This window comes from Coregonus lavaretus (genome assembly GCF_964263955.1).
Source record: "Coregonus lavaretus genome assembly, chromosome: 13".
Lineage (NCBI taxonomy): Eukaryota > Metazoa > Chordata > Actinopteri > Salmoniformes > Salmonidae > Coregonus > Coregonus lavaretus.
In genome coordinates, this window is record NC_140000.1 from 761,939 (window position 1) to 789,029 (window position 27,091).

General features: G+C 48.8%; 1 pseudogene across 1 annotated transcript in view; it reads right to left on the reverse strand.

Annotated features, from left to right (window-relative positions):
• Positions 1-3,910: 3,910 nt before the first annotated feature.
• The window catches only part of LOC311139271 (transcription initiation factor TFIID subunit 2-like), a 36,234-nt pseudogene continuing 13,053 nt past the window's right edge, over positions 3,911-27,091 (reverse strand). The window contains exons 11-27 of the transcript XR_014615478.1: positions 25,478-25,613; positions 24,873-25,027; positions 23,485-23,599; positions 23,181-23,290; positions 22,964-23,029; positions 18,627-18,728; positions 17,543-17,693; positions 17,067-17,207; positions 16,679-16,789; positions 15,895-16,088; positions 14,270-14,409; positions 13,424-13,493; positions 12,941-13,050; positions 9,706-9,938; positions 7,344-7,526; positions 6,597-6,699; positions 3,911-6,417 (exon numbers count right to left, since the gene is read on the reverse strand). The product of XR_014615478.1 is annotated as a transcription initiation factor TFIID subunit 2-like (transcript). The remainder of the gene's footprint in view (positions 6,418-6,596; positions 6,700-7,343; positions 7,527-9,705; positions 9,939-12,940; positions 13,051-13,423; positions 13,494-14,269; positions 14,410-15,894; positions 16,089-16,678; positions 16,790-17,066; positions 17,208-17,542; positions 17,694-18,626; positions 18,729-22,963; positions 23,030-23,180; positions 23,291-23,484; positions 23,600-24,872; positions 25,028-25,477; positions 25,614-27,091) is intronic.

A 27,091-nucleotide genomic window follows, 5' to 3' on the forward strand; every position in this document is an offset into this window, starting at 1 on the left:
TGTGCGTCCCGACGATCACCAAGACTGAGCGCAGAGCGGTGTGGTGGCCAAGTTTTGTGATTTCAGATTAACACCTGTTCACCGTGCCAAAGGGAGATTCCTTCCAGCTCTCAATCCAATAAATCAAGTAAAAGTGCGTATGCTGCTGTTTGATTTTTACTGCGCGGTAGGCTACGGCTGCCTACTAAATAATGAATGCAAGTGGAGACCACCCCGGTGAATGCATAACAATCCCCTTTGATACTTTTCAAATGGGTCGCCACTTTGAAATGATCATCATCCCCCTTGTACTACAAATGACAACGTTAATGATTTTAGAAAACAAAACAGATAGTAAACCTCCCTGAAAACTTCTGAGAACCAGTAAATAACGCGTAATAGCCACGGTAGCCTACTGGCAAAAACATATAACAAGTTCTCATTGTAAACGGAAAGGGACACATGCAGACGCACACAATGCATTTGCATGAATCTTAAAAACCTTGCACGAGCTGTCTTACTGGACCAGATTCCAAAAGACACATGATCCTCTGCCGAGTGCTGCCTGCACCTAGTCCTCTCGACTGGAGTGAGTTAAACCCTAACTAACCCGGGAGTGTGTTAAACCCTAACTAACCCGGGAGTGTGTTAAACCCTAACTAACCCGGGAGTGTGTTAAACCCTAACTAACCCGGGAGTGTGTTAATCCCTAACTAACCCTGGAGTGTGTTAAACCCTAACTAACCCGGGAGTGTGTTAAACCCTAACTAACCCGGGAGTGTGTTAAACCCTAACTAACCCGGGAGTGTGTTAAACCCTAACTAACCCGGGAGTGTGTTAAACCCTAACTAATCCTGGAGTGTGTTAAACCCTAACTAACCCGGGAGTGTGTTAAACCCTAACTAATCCTGGAGTGTGTTAAACCCTAACTAACCCGGGAGTGTGTTAAACCCTAACTAACCCGGGAGTGTGTTAAACCCTAACTAACCCGGGAGTGTGTTAAACCCCTAACTAATCCTGGAGTGTGTTAAACCCTAACTAACCCGGGAGTGTGTTAAACCCTAACTAACCCGGGAGTGTGTTAAACCCTAACTAACCCGGGAGTGTGTTAAACCCCTAACTAATCCTGGAGTGTGTTAAACCCTAACTAACCCGGGAGTGTGTTAAACCCCTAACTAATCCTGGAGTGTGTTAAACCCTAACTAACCCGGGAGTGTGTTAAACCCCTAACTAATCCTGGAGTGTGTTAAACCCTAACTAACCCGGGAGTGTGTTAAACCCTAACTAACCCGGGAGTGTGTTAAACCCCTAACTAATCCTGGAGTGTGTTAAACCCTAACTAACCCGGGAGTGTGTTAAACCCTAACTAACCCGGGAGTGTGTTAAACCCCTAACTAATCCTGGAGTGTGTTAAACCCTAACTAACCCGGGAGTGTGTTAAACCCTAACTAACCCGGGAGTGTGTTAAACCCTAACTAACCCGGGAGTGTGTTAAACCCCTAACTAATCCTGGAGTGTGTTAAACCCTAACTAACCCGGGAGTGTGTTAAACCCCTAACTAACCCGGGAGTGTGTTAAACCCTAACTAACCCGGGAGTGTGTTAAACCCTAACTAACCCTGGTGCTTTCTGACACAGGGTTTAGCAGAGTGAGTGGAGGACAGCAGTGCCATTGGTTTGTTGCCAGTGGAGGACAGCAGTGCCATTGGTTTGTTGCCAGTGGAGGACAGCAGTGCCATTGGTTTGTTGCCAGTGGAGGACAGCAGTGCCATTGGTTTGTTGCCAGTGGAGGACAGCAGTGCCATTGGTTTGTTGCCAGTGGAGGACAGCAGTGCCATTGGTTTGTTGCCAGTGGAGGACAGCAGTGCCATTGGTTTGTTGCCAGTGGAGGACAGCAGTGCCATTGGTTTGTTGCCCAATGCAGATATTTGTTTTGCCATCCAGGGTTTGATGAGGGATACAATCAAAAAATATAAATATATTGTTGCAGATATGGGAACATGCCATACAGTAGACTATGCTCAATCTGGCAAGAATATGATTACTGAGTTCAAATGGAAAATGTTGCAAACATGACAAGAAACTCACCAATAGGGAAATGTTTTAAACGTTTAGAATTACCATTTGTTGCTGCTTAAATGCATAACTCCCCCCCCAAAAACACCCCATCAATGTGGTCCAAATTCAACAGTGAGGAGGCCAAGCCAGGTCACAGTGAGGAGATTAGGTAAAGAACCAGAGCACTGAAAGTTGTCACTGGGCTGGAGGTGAGGAAGTTGTCACTGGGCTGGAGGTAGGGAAGTTGTTACTGGGATGGAGGTGAGGAAGTTGTTACTGGGCTGGAGGTGAGGAAGTTGTTACTGGGCTGGAGGTAGGGAAATTGTTACTGGGCTGGAGGTAGGGAAATTGTTACTGGGCTGGAGGTGAGGAAGTTGTTACTGCCGGCAACGAGGAAGTTGTTACTGGGCTGGAGGTGAAGAAGTTGTTACTGGGCTGGAGGTGAGGAAGTTGTTACTGGGCTGGAGGTGAGGAAGTTGTTACTGGGCTGGAGGTAGGGAAATTGTTACTGGGCTGGAGGTGAAGAAGTTGTTACTGGGCTGGAGGTTAGGAAGTTGTTACTGCCGGCAACGAGGAAGTTGTTACTGGGCTGGAGGTGAAGAAGTTGTTACTGGGCTGGAGGTGAAGAAGTTGTCACTGGGCTGGAGATGAGGAAGTTGTTACTGGGCTGGAGGTAAAGAAGTTGTCACTGGGCTGGAGGTGAAGAAGTTGTCACTGGGCTGGAGGTGAAGAAGTTGTTACTGGACTGGAGGTGAGGAAGTTGTTACTGGGCTGGAGGTGAGGAAGTTGTCACTGGGCTGGAGGTGAAGAAGTTGTCACTGGGCTGGAGGTGAAGAAGTTGTCACTGGGCTGGAGGTAAAGAAGTTGTCACTGGGCTGGAGGTAAAGAAGTTGTCACTGGGCTGGAGGTAAAGAAGTTGTCACTGGGCTGGAGGTGAAGAAGTTGTCACTGGGCTGGAGGTGAAGAAGTTGTCACTGGGCTGGAGGTGAGGAAGTTGTTACTGGGCTGGAGGTGAGGAAGTTGTTACTGGGCTGGAGGTTAGGGAAGTTGTTACTGGGCTGGAGGTGAGGAAGTTGTTACTGGGCCGGAGGTGAAGAAGTTGTTACTGGGCTGGAGGTGAGGAAGTTGTTACTGGGCTGAGGTGAGGAAGTTGTTACTGCTGGCAACAAGGAAGTTGTTACTGCCGGCAACGAGGAAGTTGTTACTGCCGGCAACGAGGAAGTTGTTACTGCCGGCAACGAGGAAGTTGTTACTGCCGGCAACGAGGAAGTTGTTACTGGGCTGGCGGTGAGGAAGTTGTTACTGCCGGCAATGAGGCAGTTGTTACTGCCGGCAATGAGGAAGTTGTTACTGCCAGCAATGAGGATGTTGTTACTGGGCTGGCGGTGAGGAAGTTGTTACTGCCAGCAACGAGGAAGTTGTTACTGCCGGCAACGAGGAAGTTGTTTCTGCCGGCAATGAGGCAGTTGTTACTGCCGGCAATGAGGAAGTTGTTACTGCCGGCAATGAGGCAGTTGTTACTGCCGGCAATGAGGCAGTTGTTACTGCCGGCAATGAGGCAGTTGTTACTGCTGGCAATGAGGCAGTTGTTACTGCCGGCAATGAGGAAGTTGTTACTGCTGGCAATGAGGAAGTTGTTACTGCTGGCAATGAGGCAGTTGTTACTGCCGGCAATGAGGCAGTTGTTACTGCCGGCAATGAGGAAGTTGTAAGGGTAAATGTCCATCTGCCTTTTGTGGTGGGTGCAATTATTAAAAGTTTATGCTCTTGGTTATTACATTCTTGGTATACAAAATTTAAACATTTCAAAGCTTTATTGGTATTATATATTGAGCGTTATTGAAGAAAAGTTCAACGAATAAAAACACATTCTTGATTTCAGAAGCTTTATTTTCCAACATCTTTATGATAATGTAGTCCTATCCTACAAAAAAATACAATGTTCTAACAAAACTGCAGTACATCATGAATATATAGAACAGATACTGATTGGGTCAGGTACAAGGAGGCCACAAGCTAGTCACTGATTGGGTCAGGGACAAGGAGGCCACAAGCTAGTCACTGATTGGGTCAGGGACAAGGAGGCCACAAGCTAGTCACTGATTGGGTCAGGTACAAGGAGGCCACAAGCTAGTCACTGATTGGGTCAGGTACAAGGAGGCCACAAGCTAGTCACTGATTGGGTCAGGGACAAGGAGGCCACAAGCTAGTCACTGATTGGGTCAGGGACAAGGAGGCCACAAGCTAGTCACTGATTGGGTCAGGGACAAGGAGGCCACAAGCTAGTCACTGATTGGGTCAGGGACAAGGAGGCCACAAGCTAGTCACTGATTGGGTCAGGGACAAGGAGACCACAAGCTAGTCACTGATTGGGTCAGGGACAAGGAGGCCACACTCTAAATGACTTAACAATAAAAACATGAACAGTTAAAACATGCATGGTTAGAAACAGGTAAAAACCCAATGACTCTTCAGTACGGTCATGTCATACAGGACAGCAATGAGGGTATTAGTCATGGCCGCATCCAAAACTGCACCCTATTCCCAATAAAGTGCACTACTTTTTGACCAGAGCCGTATGGGACCTGGTGAAAAGTAGTGCACTAGAAAGGAATAGGGTACTGTTCACAACGCAGACAGCCATGGTCTACTGCAGGTCAGCCTAATTACACAATTTACATTTTGCTATAAAATCTACATCCTAAATGGTTATCATTCTTGATTCTTCCACCTTTGAATTGATTGGCTCTCTGAACGAGAGTGGAATTTCCCCTCTTAGTTTGATAGCAGGGTTAATTACAGTAAACCTGTAATTCAATGTCCAGGGTGACGTTATAAAAACCTGGGGAAAGACTAGTGGCAGTCCGAGAGACCGGTTACGTCCTCAACAGGCTGAAGACGTTCCCATGTGAGCCCAGCCACTAACTGAACATGTTGTTGATGATGGTAGGAGACAGATTGGCTCAGGCATAGCCAGAAGAGTGTGTGTGTGTGTGTGTGTGTGTGTGTGGTGAGGGTGATGGGAGACTTTTAAAACTAAAAGGGCTCCTTCTGGAGAGGCCCACAGGTCTGCCTCTCTGTGTGGTTAACGATGACGTCACAGAATGTAGGTTAGGCTACACGTTTCCCCCCCCCTCCACCTCCACTGACTAGCCTTGAATCCACACTGAATATTGCTCCATTTTCCAAATCCAACCTTAAATATAGCTCCGATACAAACAGTGAAACAGAACAATATTTAGTGTGGATTCCAGGCTAGCCGACTGAAGTGCGCTGACATGCAGCAAACCAGTGAGCTCTATTCAGAGGAGTTGGAACACTGACTGACAGCTGGAGGCTGTAGTCTTGAGGGTGATGTTTTACAGCTCAGTCTCTCTTGTGATACTGTGTTTCATAGCTCTGGACCAACCAGGAGGCAGCGCTGTGTTCTAGTCAGACATGGATGGAGACCTCGTGGAGCGTCCACTAGCAGGGCCGTTACTGAAGAACCAACCAGGAGGCAGCGCTGTGTTCTAGTCAGACATGGATGGAGACCTCGTGGAGCGTCCACTAGCAGGGCCGTTACTGAAGAACCAACCAGGAGGCAGCGCTGTGTTCTAGTCAGACATGGATGGAGACCTCGTGGAGCGTCCACTAGCAGGGCCGTTACTGAAGAACCAACCAGGAGGCAGCGCTGTGTTCTAGTCAGACATGGATGGAGACCTCGTGGAGCGTCCACTAGCAGGGCCGTTACTGAAGAACCAACCAGGAGGCAGCGCTGTGTTCTAGTCAGACGTGGATGGAGACCTCGTGGAGCGTCCACTAGCAGGGCCGTTACTGAAGAACCAACCAGGAGGCAGCGCTGTGTTCTAGTCAGACATGGATGGAGACCTCGTGGAGCGTCCACTAGCAGGGCCGTTACTGAAGAACCAACCAGGAGGCAGCGCTGTGTTCTAGTCAGACGTGGATGGAGACCTCATGGAGCGTCCACTAGCAGGGCCGTTACTGAAGAACCAACCAGGAGGCGGCGCTGTGTTCTAGTCAGACATGGATAGAGACCTCATGGAGCGTCCACTAGCAGGGCCGTTACTGAAGAACCAACCAGGAGGCAGCGCTGTGTTCTAGTCAGACATGGATGGAGACCTCATGGAGCGTCCACTAGCAGGGCTGTTACTGAAGGCATGGGAGTCCCTCTCCTTGTCCTTGTCTTTACTGTCGTGCTTGTGCTTGTGTTTGTGCTTGTGCTTCTTCCTCTTCTTCTTCTTGTGCTCGTGGTGGTGGTGGTGGTGGTGGTGGTGGTCAGTGCTGTGTTTGGAGGAAGAGGTGGACTCTTTGCTGAAGGAAGGTAAGGGGGTGACAGGCAGGGAGAGGATGGCCTGGTCCACGACTGGAGGTTCCTTACCTGAGGAGGGGGGAGAGGAGACCGGAAGAGACAGATTTAAAATACTTAATGCAAATAATCTAGAATTCTGTTATGTTCTTCAAAAATGAATCATTTCTTAGGATTGTCTGAAAGCATGAATCAACCCCAGTTGTGAACAAGTATGATAATTGCAGGACAATGATTGACGGGGTGCTGACCTGGTGTGGAAGGCCTCTCCAGGATGTTGAGGTGGTGGTGGATGAACGCCTGACTGTCATGGGGACTCTCCATGTCAATCTCATCCTCCTCCATGGTGTTGAACTGAAACAACATCATCATCATCATCAGTCATAACCATCTGATCTGATTCTCCTCCATGGAGTTGAACTGAAACATCATCCAACACCCTCACAAGATTGCGCAATTACAGTGATTCACGTTAACTCAAATACGATCAGCAATGTGATTGCACCAGTTAGACTGTGATTGCACCAGTTAGATTGTGATTGCACCAGTTAGATTGTGATTGCACCAGTTAGATTGTGATTGCACCAGTTAGACTGTGATTGCACCAGTTAGACTGTGATTGCACCAGTTAGATTGTGATTGCACCAGTTAGATTGTGATTGCACCAGTTAGATTGTGATTGCACCAGTTAGATTGTGATTACACCAGTTAGACTGTGATTGCACCAGTTAGATTGTGATTGCACCAGTTAGATTGTGATTACACCAGTTAGATTGTGATTGCACCAGTTAGATTGTGATTGCACCAGTTAGACTGTATCAGTTTAAAACAGAGAGCTAGATTAAGCCAGACACACTAGAGTCGATAGTGGCACTGCTTCAGTCCTCAGGGGAGCCTGAAATGGTTCACACACACATTATTGGTGAAAGCCTGTAGTGAAAGCCCAGACAAGTATAAGCGCATCCCCCCAGCCTCCCCACGGCGCTCCAGATCCTTACTCTGATCTTGAATTTTTTACTGCTGTCCTCTTCCTGCAGTACCTGGCCTGGCTCCGGTGGAGAGGAGCCCAGTGGTCCAACTCCACTGTCCAACTTTCTCTTCAGACCCTGAGGAAGTGGGGCGACACCACTGGACATAGACACGCTGGACACTGTCTCCATGGTGATCAGGCCTTCATCCAGCTAGAGGGGGGAAGGGGAGAGAGAGGGAGGGAAGAGATGGAGGGGGAGAGAGGGAGAGGGAAGAGATGGAGGGGGAGAGAGGGAGAGGGAAGAGGGAAGAGATGGAGGGGAAGAGATGGAGGGGGAGAGAGAGGGAGGGAAGAGATGGAGGGGGAGAGAGGGAGAGGGAAGAGATGGAGGGGGAGAGAGAGGGAGGGAAGAGAGAGGGGGAGGGAAGAGATGGAGGGGGAGAGAGGGAGGGAAGAGATGGAGGGGGAGAGAGGGAGAGGGAAGAGATGGAGGGGGAGAGAGGGAGAGGGAAGAGATGGAGGGGGAGAGAGAGGGAGGGAAGAGAGAGGGAGAGGGAAGAGATGGAGGGAGAGAGGGGGAGGGAAGAGATGGAGGGGGAGAGAGGGGGAGGGAAGAGATGGAGGGGGAGAAAGGGAGAGGGAAGAGATGGAGGGAGAGAGGGGGAGAGAGGGAGAGGGAAGAGATGGAGGGGGAGAGGGGGAGGGAAGAGATGGAGGGGGAGAGAGGGAGAGGGAAGAGATGGAGGGGGAGAGAAGAGATGGAGGGGGAGAGATGGAGGGGGAGAGAGAGAGAGGGAAGAGATGGAGGGGGAGAGAGAGAGCAGGAAGAGATGTAGGGGGAGGGAGGGAAGAGATGGAGGGGGAGAGAGGGAGAGGGAAGAGATGGAGGGGGAGAGGGAGAGGGAAGAGATGGAGGGGGAGAGGGAGAGGGAAGAGATGGAGGGGGAGAGGGAGAGGGAAGAGATGGAGGGGGAGAGAGGAGAGGGAAGAGATGGAGGGGGAGAGGGAGAGGGAAGAGATGGAGGGGGAGAGAGGAGAGGGAAGAGATGGAGGGGGAGAGAGAGAGGGAAGAGATGGAGGGGGAGAGAGAGAGAGGGAAGAGATGGAGGGGGAGAGAGGGAGAGAGAAGAGATGGAGGGGGAGAGGGGGAGGGAAGAGATGGAGGGGGAGAGGGGGAGGGAAGAGATGGAGGGGGAGAGAGGGAGAGGGAAAATATGGAGGGTGAGAGGGAAGAGATGGAGGGGGAGAGAGGGGGAGGGAAGAGGGGGAGGGAAGAGATGGAGGGGTAGAGAGGGGGAGGGAAGAGATGGAGGGGTAGAGAGGGGGAGGGAAGAGAGAGGGAGAGGGAAGAGATGGAGGGGGAGAGAGGGAGAGGGAAGAGATGGAGGGGGAGAGAGGGAGAGGGAAGAGATGGAGGGGGAGAGAGGGAGAGGGAAGAGATGGAGGGGGAGAGAGGGAGAGGGAAGAGATGGAGGGGGAGAGAGGGAGAGGGAAGAGATGGAGGGGGAGAGAGTGGGAGGGAAGAGATGGAGGGGGAGAGAGAGGGAGGGAAGAGATGGAGGAGGAGAGAGAGAGAGAAGAGATGGAGGGGGAGAGAGGGAAGAGATGGAGGGGGAGAGAGGGAGAGGGAAGAGATGGAGGGGGAGAGAGTGGGAGGGAAGAGATGGAGGGGAGAGAAGAGATGGAGGGGGAGAGAGGGGGAGGGAAGAGATGGAGGGGAGAGAAGAGATGGAGGGGGAGAGAGGGGGAGGGAAGAGGGGGAGGGAAGAGGGGGAGGGAAGAGGGGGAGGGAAGAGGGGGAGGGGTAGAGAGGGGGAGGGAAGAGAGAGGGAGAGGGAAGAGATGGAGGGGGAGAGAGGGAGAGGGAAGAGATGGAGGGGGAGAGAGGGAGAGGGAAGAGATGGAGGGGGAGAGAGGGAAGAGATGGAGGGGGAGAGAGGGAGAGGGAAGAGATGGAGGGGGAGAGAGGGAGAGGGAAGAGATGGAGGGGGAGAGAGGGAAGAGATGGAGGGGGAGAGAGGGAGAGGGAAGAGATGGAGGGGGAGAGAGGGAGAGGGAAGAGATGGAGGGGGAGAGAGGGAGAGGGAAGAGATGGAGGGGGAGAGAGGGAAGAGATGGAGGGGGAGAGAGGGAGAGGGAAGAGATGGAGGGGGAGAGAGTGGGAGGGAAGAGATGGAGGGGAGAGAAGAGATGGAGGGGGAGAGAGGGGGAGGGAAGAGATGGAGGGGGAGAGAGAGAGGGAAGAGATGGAGGGGGAGAGAGAGAAATGAGTGTTATAACAAAGTTCAGATGAGGTTGACAAAAAATATTCTTAGTGAGGATTTACTAAGACACAAGAAGGCCCAAGTCCCAACTAAAATATATTATTATCAGCATCAGGGGGTCCTTACACTGCTAGTGAAGCCCATGACGGGGATGTGAACCCCCATGGTGTTGCCAGTTATCTCTGTGGTGCCTGGCCCCTGTTCAGGCTTGATGGTGGGGTTGAGGACGGCCTTCTTCTCCTTGAGGTTGAGCACCAGGCCCAGCTCGGGCAGGGGCAGGCAGGAGGGGCGCGTCAGACCAAACAGAGTGTAGTAAAGGTTCACCGCATCACACCGCAATCGCCAGTCATGAGACGTACCTGGGGGAACAGTGAAACGAGAGGGTCTAAAACACACTCAGCTTTACAGATGGACAAAAGTCATGTTCAGATCATTGGAAAGTTTCACAATTGTTTTCTAAGCATGAATGTAATCACTGATACTGTGTCAAATTAAACCCATAAACACTCAGAGGAAAGGGGTTTAGGAATAGGGTCTTAGTTTGTCTTAGAAAAGTTTTGAGAAAACTAGAAATGCCATTGTGCATAAAGCTACAGTATGTTATTCAGTGTCCAGTCATAGTTAAGTAATAATATAATATAATATGCCATTTAGCAGACGCTTTTATCCAAAGCGACTTACAGTCATGCGTGCATACATTTTTGTGTATGGGTGGTCCCGGGGATTGAACCCACTACCCTGGCGTTACAAGCGCCTTGCTCTACCAGCTGAGCTACAGAGGACCACGAGTGTTATCATAACACTCGTGGTGTTATCATGTACATAACATCTGATAAAATAGAGATTAACTGACATTAACGGGTTTGAATTTAACATAATAGATCAATCGCAAATACTTTCTCAATTGTTTTCCAAGCCAAGCCAGTGATAATAAGTGGCGTTGAACGTAACCGCTGATGTTATGTTGCATGGAATAATAAAAGAACAGATTATGAACCGTTTATTACTGCGAGTCATAAACTGGGTTGGCAACGAGGGTGGCGTTACACTGCCAAAAGTCACAGCCAACCTCAAGAGCACAGAAGTACACTCAAACATATGAAATATTATGCTTCACAATGAGAAACAGAACAAGTGTTCAGTCTCCTCACATCTACAACCCCCAGCAGCCCATTAAAATATAAACCTTGTTTCAAAAGGTGCCAATTCTTCCAAGTCTTTCAAATAACAGATTTCTGTTGGGGGCGCAGCTTACCACTCAAACTGGATTGATGCAACAACAACACATAATATGTCCATTGTCCACACTGTCTGTCTGTCTCAGACTCAACAATCCCTGGGAGAGAAACAGATGTTTACGACTGTTAGAGAAATCGGCTCTCTCTTTGAAAGACTTTCACAACGTTTGGCACCTTTTGAAACAAGGTTTAAATAAGACTGCTGCGGTTTGTAAATGTAACGTGATGAAGCAGAACACTTGTTCCTAGTTTCTTCATGTAGTGTAATATTGAGTCAGAGACCGACAGTTGAAGTTAGGACCGTGGACATAATGTAATACAGGGAGGTCCAAAAGTATTGGGACAGTGACACATTTTCTGTTGTTTTAGCTCTGTTCTCCAGCACTTTGGATTTGAAATGATACAATAACTATGAGGTTACGGTGCAAACATCGAATTAGACAGTTGTGCAACTCTTACCATCACAAACATTGATACATGACTGTTGGGGTTAGCTAGTTACACATATGGATTTGATTCGTGAACAGTGCTCCGTCTCTGGCAGTATCTCCGTCTCTTGTCTGTCTGTCCCTAGCAGTAACTCTGTCCCTAGCTGGATATCACACCAGCGCCAGATGGGGGTTTGACTAGCCAGGCCTGAGTGGATATCACACCAGTTCCAGGTGGGGGTTTGACTAGCCAGGCCTGAGTGGATATCACACCAGCGCCAGATGGGGGTTTGACTAGCCAGGCCTGAGTGGATATCACACCAGTTCCAGATGGGGGTTTGACTAGCCAGGCCTGAGTGGATATCACACCAGTTCCAGATGGGGGTTTGACTAGCCAGGCCTGAGTGGATATCACACCAGTTCCAGATGGGGGTTTGACTAGCCAGGCCTGAGTGGATATCACACCAGTTCCAGATGGGGGTTTGACTAGCCAGGCCTGAGTGGATATCACACCAGTTCCAGGTGGGGGTTTGACTAGCCAGGCCTGAGTGGATATCACACCAGTTCCAGATGGGGGTTTGACTAGCCAGGCCTGAGTGGATATCACACCAGTTCCAGATGGGGGTTTGACTAGCCAGGCCTGAGTGGATATCACACCAGTTCCAGGTGGGGGTTTGACTAGCCAGGCCTGAGTGGATATCACACCAGTTCCAGGTGGGGGTTTGACTAGCCAGGCCTGAGTGGATATCACACCAGTTCCAGATGGGGGTTTGACTAGCCAGGCCTGAGTGGATATCACACCAGTTCCAGATGGGGGTTTGACTAGCCAGGCCTGAGTGGATATCACACCAGTTCCAGGTGGGGGTTTGACTAGCCAGGCCTGAGTGGATATCACACCAGCGCCAGGTGGGGGTTTGACTAGCCAGGCCTGAGTGGATATCACACCAGCGCCAGATGGGGGTTTGACTAGCCAGGCCTGAGTGGATATCACACCAGTTCCAGATGGGGGTTTGACTAGCCAGGCCTGAGTGGATATCACACCAGTTCCAGATGGGGGTTTGACTAGCCAGGCCTGAGTGGATATCACACCAGTTCCAGGTGGGGGTTTGACTAGCCAGGCCTGAGTGGATATCACACCAGTTCCAGATGGGGGTTTGACTAGCCAGGCCTGAGTGGATATCACACCAGTTCCAGATGGGGGTTTGACTAGCCAGGCCTGAGTGGATATCACACCAGCTCCAGATGGGGGTTTGACTAGCCAGGCCTGAGTGGATATCACACCAGTTCCAGATGGGGGTTTGACTAGCCAGGCCTGAGTGGATATCACACCAGCGCCAGATGGGGGTTTGACTAGCCAGGCCTGAGTGGATATCACACCAGTTCCAGATGGGGGTTTGACTAGCCAGGCCTGAGTGGATATCACACCAGTTCCAGGTGGGGGTTTGACTAGCCAGGCCTGAGTGGATATCACACCAGTTCCAGGTGGGGGTTTGACTAGCCAGGCCTGGGGTTCTCTGTCTGTACTGTGTCTCATCAGGTTTCATTAGTTATGTCTTATCTGAAATGGCACCCTATTCCCTACATGGTACACTACTTTTGACCAGAGCCCTATGTGGAAGCTTTATGTGGGCTCTGGTCCAACGCAGTGCACTACATAGGGAATAGGGTGCCATTTAAGATGCACTAAGGTCTCACCTGAGTTCATGAGTTTCCACAGCTGGTCAACCAGAGCCTCGTTGCAGAGTGGAGACTCGGCTGCTTTGGTGAAGGGAGGGTTTTTACCCAGCATGCTCAGGATCTTGTGTCTGAACGAACATAGAGGAAGTGGAGGTTAACATCCTGTTACTTCACAGCCACAGACCATCACATAACACCTTTCCTGGGACACAATCAGGATTCATGTATTTAGATTCAAACTGCTGAGCATTAAGTATCATCAATACATTTTGTATACAATACATAAATACATCAATTGATAAATTCACTGTGACAGTCCTTGTTTTTACACAGCAGTAAATAAATAACCACCCGTTTTCTTGCTGACTTTGACAAAAAATGTTCCCATATCCTGAAGCCAGAGAGATAAATGATGATGTATCTTTTATGTATGAGGCAGCCAACCCAACAGACATATCTGACACACACACACACACACACACACACACACACACACAGTACCTGATGTAGTGAGCGGGGTCATTCTGGACCATGTTGAGCAGCCACTGCAGTTCCAAAGAGCTCCTGTCAACTAGTAATAAACAGCATGTTAAAACACACCACACACACACACACACACACACCACACACACACACCTCTGCCCTGACAGACAGACAGGCAGGCAGCCCCCCCCCCCCACCCCCCCAGGTCAAGGTGTTCACCCCAGAGAACTAGGCTGTGTCCAAAATGGCATGCTAGTCTCCATGTAGTGTGCATTCGGAAGGAGTGGCTTCGGGCCAAGTTTCTGAATGTCCTTGAGTGGCCCAAGCCAGAGCCCGGACTTGAACCCGATCGAACATCTCTGGAGAGACCTGAAAATAGCTGTGCAGCAACGCTCCCCATCCAACCTGACAGAGCTTGAGAGGATCTGCAGAGTAGAATGGGAGAAACTCCCCAAATACAGGTGTGCCAAGCTTGTAGCGTCGTACCCAAGAAGACTCAAAGCTGTAATCGCTGCCAAAAGTGCTTCAACAAAGTACTTTAAAGGATCTGAATAATTATGTAAATTTGATATATATTTGTATATAAAAAAAAAATTAAATCTAAAAACCAGTTTTTGCTTTGTCATTATGGGTTATTGTGTGTAGACTGATGAGGGGGAAAAACTGTAATCCATTATAAAATAAGGCTGTAACGTAACAAAATGTGGAAAAAGTCAAGGGATCTGAATACTTTCCGAATGCACTGTAGTCAAGTCCACTACTTTTAACTAATTCTAACCCTATGTGGCTCTGGCTAAATGTAGTGCACTACATAGGGAATAGGGTGTGTTCTACTAACTTCCCTACTACTAGTTTGGTGCATACCTCTTGTGTAGTCCACCACAGCTTCCAGTGCTGCGACACGCACATCCACAAAGTGTCCGTATTCTGCATAGGACTTAAACAGAGAGGGGTCACTGGGAATATGGCCATTCTTCTGAAGCATCCGGATAGCTCTGAGACAACTGGAGAGAGAGAGATAGAAGAAAGAGAGAGAGAGGGATGGAGGAGAGAGGGATGGAGGAGAGAGAGAGGGGGGGGGTGGAGGAGAGCGAGAGGGGGGTGGGGTGGAGGAGAGAGAGAGGGGGGGGTGGAGGAGAGAGAGAGGGGAGGGGTGGAGGAGAGAGAGAGGGGGGGGTGGAAGAGAGAGAGAGGGGGGGGTGGAAGAGAGAGAGAGGGGGGATGGAAGAGAGAGAGAGGGGGGGATGGAAGAGAGAGAGAGGGGGATGGAAGAGAGAGAGAGGGGGATGGAAGAGAGAGAGAGAGGGATGGAGGAGAGAGAGAGGGATGGAGGAGAGAGAGAGGGATGGAGGAGAGAGAGAGGGATGGAGGAGAGAGAGAGGGGGATGGAGGAGAGAGAGAGGGGGATGGAGGAGAGAGAGAGGGATAGAGGAGAGAGAGAGGGATAGAGGAGAGAGTGAGAGGGATGGAGGAGAGAGAGAGGGATGGAGGAGAGAGGGAGAGAAATGGAGGAGAGAGGGAGAGAAATGGAGGAGAGAGAGGGAGAGAGATGGAGGAGAGGGAGAGAGATGGAGGAGAAAGAGATGGAGGAGAGAGAGAGGGAGAGAGATGGAGGAGAGAGAGAGGGAGGAGAGAGAGAGAGGGAGAGAGATGGAGGAGAGAGATAAGGATCACTCATCTATAACCCTAAATCAAAGTTCCTCTATGATTTTGTACACGCCAACACCCTTTAGGGTTAAAAAGATTTGGAGTGTTGCAACTGGAAATCAAAGTTGCAGATTGTGCCTTTAAGGCATTTTCATTGATAAGATCATGTAGGTGAGAAAGTTTACCCTGGCACTCAACTAGCTTCTTGTACGGGACGTGTTTGGCAATATCAGGGAAGAGGGTACAAGGGCCAAAAAGCTTCCACGCCAGCCAGCTCAACAATGACCCTTTGGGTCAACCACTATTTGGTCAATATTTTATCTATCAACACAATGTAAAACCAGCCACTAACACCGGCAAATCAAAACACTGACACCAAGCACCAGCATTTACCACCAGCACTTACCATGCACTAGTCCTCCACTTCATCCTAAATTGTGTTACACCTGACAGTGATGGTGTTGTGGTAGCTGGGCAGTAGTGATGATCTCCTCCAGGATGTTTAGTATAATGTATAGTGGTATCTATAGTAGTGATATCTCTACCTGACAGTGATGGTGTTGCGGTAGCTGGGCAGTAGTGATGATCTCCTCCAGGATGTTTACTATAATGTATAATGGTATCTATAGTAGTGATATCTCTACCTGACAGTGATGGTGTTGCGGTAGCTGGGCAGTAGTGATGATCTCCTCCAGGATGTTTAGTATAATGTATAGTGGTATCTATAGTAGTGATATCTCTACCTGACAGTGATGGTGTTGCGGTAGCTGGGCAGTAGTGATGATCTCCTCCAGGATGTTTAGTATAATGTATAATGGTATCTATAGTAGTGATATCTCTACCTGACAGTGATGGTGTTGCGGTAGCTGGGCAGCAGTTTCTCCATGTTAAGAAAGCGTGTGATCTCCTCCAGGATGAGCCGTACGTCTCCGTTGAGGTTGTCCACGGTGCGGACCTCGTTACTAATGCTGATGGCCGGGGTCAGGGAGTTGGTCAGAGCATCAATCAGCTCAGCACGGTAGTAGTTGTCAGAGAACTAGGAAAAAGACAACAACAATATTAAAGTCATTAGTCCCCGTCAGAGTCTGGCCTAGTGGTCGGCAGAGCCAACTCCAGATCACTCATTAGTGCCCGTCAGAGACTGGCCTAGTGGTCGGCACAGCCAACTCCAGATCACTCAGACAGTATTCCCAACGATGGGGAAGCCTGGTCCACCACTCTCTGAACGGTTCCTCTCCTTTACCCTGTCAACGTCCCATCACCAACTGTCTAATCAACGATTACAGTCATTAACACACAACTCTGTTGTCCTCTTGTCCTGCCCTCTCCACTGGTGTTGTCATGCTGTGTCTGAACATAACCCACAGGACCAGATCATCAGCCTGGATGTCATCTAGTAAAGTTATGAAACCCAGCTCCCTAACTGAATCGTTATATTAACTCCACCAATCATACTGGCAATCTGTTTTTAGTTTATTTGTACAGTCTGTTAAGTATTCCATGACTTTTTAACTTTCTGCTAATTTCTGTGGGAAGGGTTGCCATAGGGACGAGGAATGGTGGTGGGTGATATGTTTGTGTCCTGTGTTTTATTCACTGAGTCACAACAAAACAAACCCATCTCACCTTGTTCTTCCTGTTGTCGTTGTACTTGATGAGGTCCAGGATGAAGTTGAGGACATCTTTGGGACAGAGGTTCTGGATGTCTCTGAGTTGAGCCATGGCTACAGGCATGGTCTAGGGATAGATCGAACACAGAGGTCATTACAGAGGTCATTACAGAGGTCATCAGAGGTCAAAATACTGTACTACAGTAAAACCAGCTTCATCAACGTTAACATATTTCTTGCAATTTCCATGGAAACTAATTCATATTTTGGCCACCGTTGTCTCCTAAAAAGGTTGAACTGAAACACTCCACAGCTTGTGAACATGCACACCACGACGGTAGATATTTAACCGACGAGCCTTAGTCTACTGCTCTGCGTTGAGGTGATGCGCCATGGTTAAGTACCTTCTGTAGGAAGTAGCTCTGGAAGCTGATGAAGTTGTTGGTCTTGACGATGTTGGGACAACTCTTACAGCAGAACATCCTGGTGAACAGAGACTTCATGGCTGGAGGACCCGTCCACGTGCTCATCATGGAGTTAGCAATCTATAAATAAAATTTTGATTTTACGAAAATATTGATTCAGGTGAAAATATTATAAATGTAGGAAATGAAATCGGATATTGGGGGGGGGGGGTTGACAGATAAAGCAACAAAAAAAAAATTTGACAGGATAATGTTCTACAGGGGTTGTTGAATTGGGTTTTAAAGAAGAATGAAGACTAGGAAGGTGGATGGCCTAATGGCACAGCAGTCCCCTTGGCTTAGAATAAAGGACTGGTGTGCTCAACTCTCCATCATCACACTAACATCCTACCATGGGTAATGAATCAATGGGGGGCTAAAGTTGGATGGGTGGGTGGCATAAGTGTACTTCCTACCTTGGCGAGGCAGAAGCAGGCCCCCTGGCGGACCTTGTAGAAGCACTGGTCCTGTTCTAGGATGTCGGTGAGGGCCAGACGGGAGGCTGGGGTGGGGAACTTCTCCAGGGCTAAAATAGACTCCTCCTGGGCCACTACGTCACGCTCATACCTGAGGAAGATCGTTATGAACCATGAAGAATACTTCCAAGACAAGCAAGCACACACATCTTCTTCAGGAAAATGTACCTTTTCTAGTTTGCTTTGAGCTTCATGTTGACATGTCAGATCTATAGCTTGTGTTGTCATGGCTCTGTGGTGTGATCTGTTGTCATGGCTCTGTGGTGTGATCTGTTGTCATGGCTCTGTGGTGTGATCCGCTGTCATGGCTCTGTGGTGTGATCCGCTGTCATGGCTCTGTGGTGTGATCTGCGGTCATGGCTCTGTGGCGTGATCTGTTGTCATGGCTCTGTGGTGTGATCTGTTGTCATGGCTCTGTGGTGTGATCTGTTGTCATGGCTCTGTGGTGTGATCTGCGGTCATGGCTCTGTGGTGTGATCTGCGGTCATGGCTCTGTGGTGTGGTGTGATCTGCGGTCATGGCTCTGTGGTGTGATCTGTTGTCATGGCTCTGTGGTGTGATCTGCGGTCATGGCTCTGTGGTGTGATCTGTTGTCATGGCTCTGTGGTGTGATCTGTTGTCATGGCTCTGTGGTGTGATCCGCTGTCATGGCTCTGTGGTGTGATCTGTTGTCATGGCTCTGTGGTGTGATCTGCGGTCATGGCTCTGTGGTGTGATCTGTTGTCATGGCTCTGTGGTGTGATCTGTTGTCATGGCTCTGTGGCGTGATCTGTTGTCATGGCTCTGTGGTGTGATCTGTTGTCATGGCTCTGTGGCGTGATCTGTTGTCATGGCTCTGTGGCGTGATCTGTTGTCATGGCTCTGTGGCGTGATCTGTTGTCATGGCTCTGTGGCGTGATCTGTTGTCATCTTTTTCATGTTTGGAAATAAGGATTGTCTTTTTTAACTTGTGTGCAAGAATACATGAAGAAACAAATCCATGCAAAGGCCAATTCATAAAAGTAAAATGTGAAGCGGCCCGTACCGGAGCTGGTACTGCCACATGAAGTCTGCCTGCTCAAACTCCACCTTACGCAGGATGGACATGTCCGGATCGATCCGGATCCACAGCAAGGGAGAATCCGCACTGCGTGAGAAACAGAGTTAGTTAGTTATGGTTTCTTTGTGGAATGGAACGAACTTAATACTTTAGTGTTAAGGAGAGTGGCTTGTCTGAATTGAACTGATTTGACTGAAACTTTTAACACTGAAGTATGTTGATTATTATACACTGCTCAAAAAAATAAAGGGAACACTTAAACAACACAATGTAACTCCAAGTCAATCACACTTCTGTGAAATCAAACTGTCCACTTAGGAAGCAACACTGATTGACAATACATTTCACATGCTGTTGTGCAAATGGAATAGACAACAGGTGGAAATTATAGGCAATTAGCAAGATACCCCCCAATAAAGGACTGGTTTTGCATGTGGTGACCACAGACCACTTCTCAGTTCCTATGCTTCCTGGCTGATGTTTTGGTCACTTTTGAATGCTGGCGGTGCTTTCACTCTAGTGGTAGCATGAGACGGAGTCTACAACCCACACAAGTGGCTCAGGTAGTGCAGCTCATTCAGGATGGCACATCAATGCGAGCTGTGGCAAGAAGGTTTGCTGTGTCTGTCAGCGTAGTGTCCAGAGCATGGAGGCGCTACCAGGAGACAGGCCAGTACATCAGGAGACGTGGAGAAGGCCGTAGGAGGGCAACAACCCAGCAGCAGGACTGCTACCTCCGCCTTTGTGCAAGGAGGAGCAGGAGGAGCACTGCCAGAGCCCTGCAAAATGACCTCCAGCAGGCCACAAATGTGCATGTGTCTGCTCAAACGGTCAGAAACAGACTCCATGAGGGTGGTATGAGGGCCCGACATCCACAAGTGGGGGTTGTGCTTACAGCCCAACACCATGCAGGACGTTTGGCATTTGCCAGAGAACACCAAGATTGGCAAATTCGCCACTGGCGCCCTGTGCTCTTCACAGATGAAAGCAGGTTCACACTGAGCACGTGACAGACGTGACAGAGTCTGGAGATGCCATGGAGAACGTTCTGCTGCCTGCAACATCCTCCAGCATGACCGGTTTGGCGGTGGGTCAGTCATGGTGTGGGGTGGCATTTCTTTGGGGGGCCGCACAGCCCTCCATGTGCTCGCCAGAGGTAGCCTGACTGCCATTAGGTACCGAGATGAGATCCTCAGACCCCTTGTGAGACCATATGCTGGTGCGGTTGGCCCTGGGTTCCTCCTAATGCAAGACAATGCTAGACCTCATGTGGCTGGAGTGTGTCAGCAGTTCCTGCAAGAGGAAGGCATTGATGCTATGGACTGGCCCGCCCGTTCCCCAGACCTGAATCCAATTGAGCACATCTGGGACATCATGTCTCGCTCCATCCACCAATGCCACGTTGCACCACAGACTGTCCAGGAGTTGGCGGATGCTTTAGTCCAGGTCTGGGAGGAGATCCCTCAGGAGACCATCCGCCACCTCATCAGGAGCATGCCCAGGCGTTGTAGAGAGGTCATACAGGCACGTGGAGGCCACACACACTACTGAGCCTCATTTTGACTTGTTTTAAGGACATTACATCAAAGTTGGATCAGCCTGTAGTGTGGTTTTCCACTTTATTTTGAGGGTGACTCCAAATCCAGACCTCCATGGGTTGATACATTTAATTTCCATTAATAATTTTTGTGTGATTTTGTTGTCAGCACATTCAACTATGTAAAGAAAAAAGTATTTAATAAGATTATTTCATTCATTCAGATCTAGGGTGTGTTATTTTAGTGTTCCCTTTATTTTTTTGAGCAGTGTATTTTAATGGCTAGATCCTTTGTTCCCTCTGAGGCTGTGATAATGATGTCACAACCTGATGTTCCCTCTGAGGGTAGGATGGCCCAAATCTAAACCAAACAGAAGTGATTGACTGAAGCCAACACCCGCTGCAGTTTAAACAGTGGAGAGAGAGGCAGGCAGACGACACCACAGCAGAGGGGACGTAGGAGGCCTGTCTGGCTGGAGCGATGTTAAAGTTGCCAAAGACTTGGCACGAGGGTTGTAGACAGTTGTAACTGCCTGCTGGGTTGTTGGTTAGTTTCTCACTGCTCGGTAACTGCCTAACTCTGTAGTTTCAGTGCTGTTCTCCCTAACTCTGTAGTATCAGTGCTGTTCTCCCTAACTCTGTAGTATCAGTGCTGCTGTCCCTAACTCTGTAGTTTCAGTGCTGTTCTCCCTAACTCTGTAGTATCAGTGCTGCTGTCCCTAACTCTGTAGTATCAGTGCTGTTCTCCCTAACTCTGTAGTATCAGTGCTGTTCTCCCTAACTCTGTAGTATCAGTGCTGCTGTCCCTAACTCTGTAGTATCAGTGCTGTTCTCCCTAACTCTGTAGTATCAGTGCTGTTCTCCCTAACTCTGTAGTATCAGTGCTGTTCTCCCTAACTCTGTAGTATCAGTGCTGCTGTCCCTAACTCTGTAGTATCAGTGCTGTTCTCCCTAACTCTGTAGTATCAGTGCTGTTCTCCCTAACTCTGTAGTATCAGTGCTGTTCTCCCTAACTCTGTAGTATCAGTGCTGTTCTCCCTAACTCTGTAGTATCAGTGCTGTTCTCCCTAACTCTGTAGTATCAGTGCTGCTGTCCCTAACTCTGTAGTTTCAGTGCTGTTCTCCCTAACTCTGTAGTATCAGTGCTGCTGTCCCTAACTCTGTAGTATCAGTGCTGTTCTCCCTAACTCTGTAGTATCAGTGCTGTTCTCCCTAACTCTGTAGTATCAGTGCTGTTCTCCCTAACTCTGTAGTATCAGTGCTGCTGTCCCTAACTCTGTAGTATCAGTGCTGTTCTCCCTAACTCTGTAGTATCAGTGCTGTTCTCCCTAACTCTGTAGTATCAGTGCTGTTCTCCCTAACTCTGTAGTTTCAGTGCTGTTCTCCCTAACTCTGTAGTATCAGTGCTGCTGTCCCTAACTCTGTAGTATCAGTGCTGCTGTCCCTAACTCTGTAGTATCAGTGCTGCTGTCCCTAACTCTGTAGTATCAGTGCTGTTCTCCCTAACTCTGTAGTATCAGTGCTGTTCTCCCTAACTCTGTAGTATCAGTGCTGTTCTCCCTAACTCTGTAGTATCAGTGCTGTTCTCCCTAACTCTGTAGTATCAGTGCTGTTCTCCCTAACTCTGTAGTATCAGTGCTGCTGTCCCTAACTCTGTAGTATCAGTGCTGTTCTCCCTAACTCTGTAGTATCAGTGCTGTTCTCCCTAACTCTGTAGTATCAGTGCTGTTCTCCCTAACTCTGTAGTATCAGTGCTGTTCTCCCTAACTCTGTAGTATCAGTGCTGCTGTCCCTAACTCTGTAGTATCAGTGCTGTTCTCCATAACTCTGTAGTATCAGTGCTGCTGTCCCTAACTCTGTAGTATCAGTGCTGTTCTCCCTAACTCTGTAGTATCAGTGCTGTTCTCCCTAACTCTGTAGTATCAGTGCTGTTCTCCCTAACTCTGTAGTATCAGTGCTGTTCTCCCTAACTCTGTAGTATCAGTGCTGTTCTCCCTAACTCTGTAGTATCAGTGCTGCTGTCCCTAACTCTGTAGTATCAGTGCTGCTCTCCCTAACTCTGTAGTATCAGTGCTGCTCTCCCTAACTCTGTAGTATCAGTGCTGCTGTCCCTGTTCCTGCCTCTACTTCATTGGCAACTGAGAAAACAAGCTGGAGCAGACAGCCAGTGAGCAGACAGCCAGTGAGCAGACAGCCAGTGAGCAGACAGCCAGTGAGCAGACAGCCAGTGAGCAGACAGTCAGTGAGCAGACAGCCAGTGAGCAGACAGCCAGTGAGCAGACAGTCAGTGAGCAGACAGCCAGTGAGCAGACAGCCAGTGAGCAGACAGTCAGGGAGCAGATAGTCAGTGAGCAGATAGTCAGGGAGCAGACAGTCAGGGAGCAGACAGCCAGTGAGCAGACAGCCAGTGAGCAGACAGCCAGTGAGCAGACAGTCAGTGAGCAGACAGCCAGTGAGCAGACAGCCAGTGAGCAGACAGCCAGTGAGCAGACAGTCAGTGAGCAGACAGTCAGGGAGCAGACAGCCAGTGAGCAGACAGTCAGTGAGCAGACAGTCAGACATCAAACCAGATCAGAGGGATCACTTTAGAGTAGACTGAAGAGAGGGGCGGGGCCAGGAGACAGAGAGGGGCGGGGCCAGGAGACAGAGACACCCTGGGCTGGGCAGCACTGAGGCCTCAGAGTTCTGAGGAGATGAGTGAGTTGGAGCAATGGAAAGTCTGACTCCATAACAGACAGGTGAGTGAGAGAGAGTGGGAGCAATATAAAGCAGTGGAAACTCTTACTCCATAGCAGACAGGTCCATGTCAACCTCCTCCCCGTTCATCAAAGGTATTTTCTTCTTCTTGTTTCTGGAGAAGGAAGAAATTAGTAACTAAGGAGGTGGAGATAAACTGCGTGACAAAAACTTGCTCCTCCAAACTACAGCTAAGACGGCATTGCAGTAGGCTTATTGAAATGTGTTTGTATAGCAAACAAAAACAGATGCAAGCTTGAGTTTACCGTCTGCTCTTTGAGTGGCAGGGAATGTCGTGCTTCAGGCTGTTCTCCTCTATCTGCAGAGTGTGGTTGAAGGATCCATCCAGCTCCTGGACTGTCACCTTGATGGGGCCCTACGGAACAAAGACAGTGATTCACCTTACTACTCAACCTCAGACTTGGGTCAAACACAAAATGTCAAATACTTGCGGTAGCTTGATTTATCTTTGCTGGTACAATGGAACCAATGGAATAGTCCCAAAAGTGCTAACTGCGCGCATCCTGCACACCAGTAAAATTAAACCAACTCAGCTCAAAGAGGACCTACCACGTATTTCTGTGTTCCAGAGGAGGTGTAGTCCTGTCGGATCTCCAGTTCTAGAACGTTCCGTTTCCTGTTGAAGGCAAAACTACCAAAGAACTTCACCACTGCACTCTGGTCTCTGCGGGTTTGAATTAAGGCTAATATCTCAACTGGAACAATTACAGTACTGATCACAATCAGGGGCACAATGGCGTTACAATGCAATAACTAGAGCAGTATGCATAAATCATTCAATTATTGCAGTGTAATAACCACAGGAATCGTTTTGGAAAATGTTGGTGATATGGTATATTTAAGCAATAAGGCCCGAGGGGGTGTGGTATATGTCCAATATACCACGGCTAAGGGCTGTTCTTATGCACGACGCAACGCGGAGCCGTGGTATATTGGCCATATACCACAAACCCCCGAGGCGCCTTATTGCTATTATAAACTGGTTACCAACGTAATTAGAGCAGTAAAAATAAGTGTTTCGTCATTCCCGTTGGTATATGGTCTGATGTACCACGGCTGTCAGCCAATCAGCATTCAGGGCTCGAACCACCCAGTTTATAATTCTAGTTGTATAATGGATATTAAATCATCCAAAGTCTTGATATTACATACAGACTATAAATAGACAAGCAGTGGGTGTGTCCTTTCAGCTGACTGATGATATGTCCAATACATGTCCATTTCAGTTGCCAACTCTGGACATTACAGTGAACTTATATTAAAATACAAAATCAGTAATCATTTGAAAATTCCAAACGTACATATTACACTGCTTAAGCAGGCTTTATAACCAGGGCAGTCATCAATCAGTTATTAGTGTTCTAACCAGGCCAGTCTCTCCAGTGTTCTAACCAGGCCAGTCTCTCCAGTGTTCTAACCAGGCCAGTCTCTCCAGTGTTCTAACCAGGCCAGTCTCTCCAGTGTTCTAACCAGGCCAGTCTCTCCAGTGTTCTAACCAGGCCAGTCTCTCCAGTGTTCTAACCAGGCCAGTCTCTCCAGTGTTCTAACCAGGTCGGTCTCTCCAGTGTTCTAACCAGGCCGGTCTCTCCAGTGTTCTAACCAGGCCAGTCTCTCCAGTGTTCTAACCAGGCCAGTCTCTCCAGTGTTCTAACCAGGCCAGTCTCTCCAGTGTTCTAACCAGGCCAGTCTCTCCAGTGTTCTAACCAGGCCGGTCTCTCCAGTGTTCTAACCAGGCCAGTCTCTCCAGTGTTCTAACCAGGCCGGTCTCTCCAGTGTTCTAACCAGGCCGGTCTCTCCAGTGTTCTGCTAAGCAGGCTGAGGGAGCTGAACGGACACACCCACTGCTTGATGAGGGGCCCTATGCCCTAACTAACTATTAACCTGCTATTACAGTGTTATAGTCATGTTACAACCAGTACCTCCAGGTTAAAGGATACACCCACTGCTTGATGAGGGGCCCTATGTCCTTCCCCGACACGTTGGAGATGGACTTGAGGAAGCTGTGGGTGGATACCAGCATCTGGCTCCACATGTGTGACTGGTACTTCTGGGAGGAGGCCGTACTGGCCAGGCTTAGTAACTTGTTGAACACCTAGCACATAGGAAACAGAACAATGGAGTTCATGTATCTGGCTGAACTGGCCAGACTCAGGAGCTTAACAGGGGAAGAGTCAATGTGGTGCTCGGATCTGTGGTCCAATGAATTGAGGATTCGAAAAAGCTTGATAATTAGTTGATTATTTGAATCAGCTGTGTAGTGTTAGGGCAAAAACCAAAACGTGCAACCCTTGGGGTCCCGAGGACCGAGTTTGGGAAACCTTGCTCTAGAGAAATTTCATGAAACTGCTAGGAATTGAACTGGAATGCCCCAGACTCTACAATGTAGTGCAGTAATAATAAACTCAAGTGTTGAATCCCTGTAGGTATTAGTGTTTAAACAAATAGACTTCAAGTGTGGCCAGATGTTTACAGGAACCAGCCTGCATACTAGGTGATTGATGATCCTGATTGATGGATTATTAATGGATTATTAATTGCTCACCTGCAGCATGAACTCCATGCTGATCCTGTTCTCGATGAGCCTCATGACCAAGTGGGCTTTACACTGGAACATCTTATAGTACTTCCAGGACAGGGTGTGAGGGTGCTTGATGGAGAAGTGGAGGTGAGGGGTAGGGCTGAGAGAGAGAGAGAGAGAGAGAGGGCGATGAGGAGAGGAGAGAGGGCGATGAGAGGGAGTGGGGAGAGAGTGAGGGATGAGGAGAGAGAGAGAGAGAGTGTGAGGGATGAGGAGAAAGAGAGAGAGTGGGGAGAGAGTGAGGGATGAGGAGAGAGAGGGATGAGGAGAGAGAGATGAGAGGGGGGAGAAAGAGAGATGAGAGGGGGGAGAAAGAGAGAGAGGGAGAGAGGAAGAGTAAAATCAGAGAAAAAACAAAACAACTTCTCAACAACACAACAACAACTCACTCCATCTTCCATCCTTCTCCTCAACTTGCAAACACTAGCATCTTTAAGATAAACTACAACGTGGAGTTATTAGCCAAGTCGTTGACAGGCAGCACACAGACATGCATAATGTGTGGATAGCTCTCCAAGCCCACTCCAGGAGAGGAGAGAGAGGTCTGATTTATGACAAACACTTGAGGTGGTGCCAGCGGTTTATTGGGCTAGAATGAACAAACCCACTCTTCACACGCTTCTTCTCTGCAGCAGTGTTAGGAGTTGGAAACCTTCACATCGGCATACAGTGGGGAGAACAAGTATTTGATACACTGCCAATTTTGCAGGTTTTCCTACTTAGAAAGCGTGTAGAGGTTTGTAATTTTTATCATAGGTACACTTCAACTGTGAGAGACGGAATCTAAAACAAAAATCCAGAAAATCACATTGTATGATTTTTAAGTAATTAATTTGCATTTTATTGCATGACATAAGTATTTGATCACCTACCAACCAGTAAGAATTCCGGCTCTCACAGACCTGTTAGTTTTTCTTTAAGAAGCCCTCCTGTTCTCCACTCATTACCTGTATTAACTGCACCTGTTTGAACTCGTTACCTGTATAAAAGACACCTGTCCACACACTCAATCAAACAGACTCCAACCTCTCCACAATGGCCAAGACCAGAGAGCTGTGTAAGGACATCAGGGATAAAATTGTAGACCTGCACAAGGCTGGGATGGGCTACAGGACAATAGGCAAGCAGCTTGGTGAGAAGGCAACAACTGTTGGCGCAATTATTAGAAAATGGAAGTTCAAGATGACGGTCAATCAACCTCGGTCTGGGGCTCCATGCAAGATCTCACCTCGTGGGGCATCAATGATCATGAGGAAGGTGAGGGATCAGCCCAGAACTATACGGCAGGACCTGGTCAATGACCTGAAGAGAGCTGGGACCACAGTCTCAAAGAAAACCATTAGTAACACACTATGCCGTCATGGATTAAAATCCTGCAGCGCACGCAAGGTCCCCCTGCTCAAGCCAGCGCATGTCCAGGCCCGTCTAAAGTGTGCCAATGACCATCTGGATGATCCAGAGGAGGAATGGGAGAAGGTCATGTGGTCTGATGAGACAAAAATAGAGCTTTTTGGTCTAAACTCCACTCGCCGTGTTTGGAGGGAGAAGAAGGATGAGTACAACCCCAAGAACACCATC